We start from the raw sequence: 2125 nt of genomic DNA on the forward strand, positions 1-2125 counted from the left end.
TGGCCAGGACCCCAGGCAGGGCTAGAGCCACGCTGGGACACGGATGTGGAACCCACCACAGCTCCGCGTTGCCTGGCGTGCTCCGGCGTGCCCATCCCTGAGCAGCAGTACGGGCAGGTCCGCAGACAGTGGCTGGTCTCTGAGCTGCTCGGGGAAGCACTGCCGAACTCGCGGGGGAATTGTTTTACTGCGCGGGTGCTCCTCAGAATCAATAAGGGCTATGGAATCTGACCAAGGACAAACATGTATTTCCCCTGCAATAACACAAGTATTGATCACTCATTCCCTAACCCTGCTTTTAAAAAATCCTCTTGACACTCCCTCAATTTCAGCATCAAAGGCCAGATGAGTGTTTTCATTAAAGACAGTGAGTAATTAGTTCCCCATCCCAGGGAAGGCTCACCTGAGACGCTCCTAGATTTGATCAGTTGTGCTGATAATTGTTGATGGGTTTTATTTCCACAAATTCTTTAATCAAGCCAGAAGTTCAAGGAGGCATAATTTTTTGGAACTGAATTATCTGAATATTTTGGGGGAAAGTTTCCCTTGAGAAAACTCAGTTTGACAACTCAACTCAACTGTATTTTCAGCTAATGAAACTTGATTGAAAGAGGGGGGAGAACAGGGACTGGGGCTCTTGGTTTGTTTTGACTCGTTCTACAAAAAATGCCCACCTCATTGAAAAACTATTTCTCTTCCACCTGCCGACCCTCCCTCAAACAACAACAAACTCTTTTGATGTAGAAGTTTTGGCCAGTTTAACCACAAACATACACAGACAAGGAGAAGTCATCCAAGGACCTTGGCGAACCGCAGCTCGTTTTTTCCCCTTACAGGCACGGTTCGCATCTCCCCATACCCCAAGCCATCGTAGCTCCCAGCGGTGTCTAACCATCACTGTCTTCACTATCGCACTGACCACAACCTGGCTCACCACCTTCGGTTAATTTGCTCCTTCTAATTTGGGGGGCTTCAACAAAGGTTTGTCTTTAAAATCTGGCTGCGCATGATCAACCATTAATTACACGGAACAGAGCGTTGGCTCCATCCTCAATAACTCCTTCAAAATTCCATTTCTGCATTGGAAAACTTCTTTCCTTTTCTCCCCCGTCATCCCTTGGAGCCTGCGGTAAGGAGAGCAGAGCTGGGCTGAGGGTCCTGCTTGGAGTCGTTTTCCAACCAAACTGTGTGCTCTTAAAGGCGGTTAGTGACATCTAGTGCCTGAACTGTACAGGGCAACCCACCGGGAAGAGGGAGAGCTCCAAACCTAGCGCCTTGCTCCAAAGGTCCTCTCCAGGAACCGATCTGGGAGTTATCTGAATGATTTATGGGGGGAAAAAAAAGACAGAAAAGTCTTATTTTCAATCCTCATAGTAAAGATACAAAAAGAAGTGAGTTCACTCTGTGTATGGGAAAGATTTTAATTTGGATGAAAATGCATTTTTTTTTAAAAAGGGAATACACATTTTAATTGCACTGGGGCAAAGAGGTGGGCAATACTGCGTGGGGACGTCCCTTTAAACCAGGTGGGCACACCCCTCCTCTGCAGGTGGTTTGTGGCTTCCCAGGTCAGTAACGAGGTGAGAACCAACCGGTCCTTATAAAAGTACCAAGAACAGCTCAGGGAGGATTTCTTGGTGTGGAGCCTTTGGGCTGTGATGATGGATGTCAACCTGTGGAGGTCATGCTAGATAAATGGCTTTTCTTCTCAAGCTTCCTGGCTAAAGGTGAGGTGGGCAAGTGAGCAGGAAGGTTTGCTGCGGCTCTGGGGCAGGGGGCTTCGAGCAGAGCTCCAGCAACAGCAGCTGGGCTGTGGCAGGGCGGGTGGGGTTGGATTTTGAGGAGAGGTTACACGTTCCCTGTCTGTTCTGGTGTGCTCTGTTATGGAAGAAAGAAACCAGCTTTCACACTTCTCTGAAACCTTATACTGACCCTCTGGTGTGGCGTGTTCCCTGCACCAGAACGGGGCAGCAGGGCAGGTGGGGTTGGATTTTGAGGAGAGGTTACGCGTTCCCTGTCTGTTCTGGTGTCCTCTGTTATGGAAGAAAGAAACCAGCTTTCACACTTCTCTGAAACCTTATACTGACCCTCTGGTGTGGCGTGTTCCCTGCAAGCCTTCAGCTGA

The sequence above is a fragment of the Buceros rhinoceros genome, unplaced genomic scaffold (genome assembly GCF_000710305.1).
Source record: "Buceros rhinoceros silvestris isolate BGI_N320 unplaced genomic scaffold, ASM71030v1 scaffold9837, whole genome shotgun sequence".
Lineage (NCBI taxonomy): Eukaryota > Metazoa > Chordata > Aves > Bucerotiformes > Bucerotidae > Buceros > Buceros rhinoceros.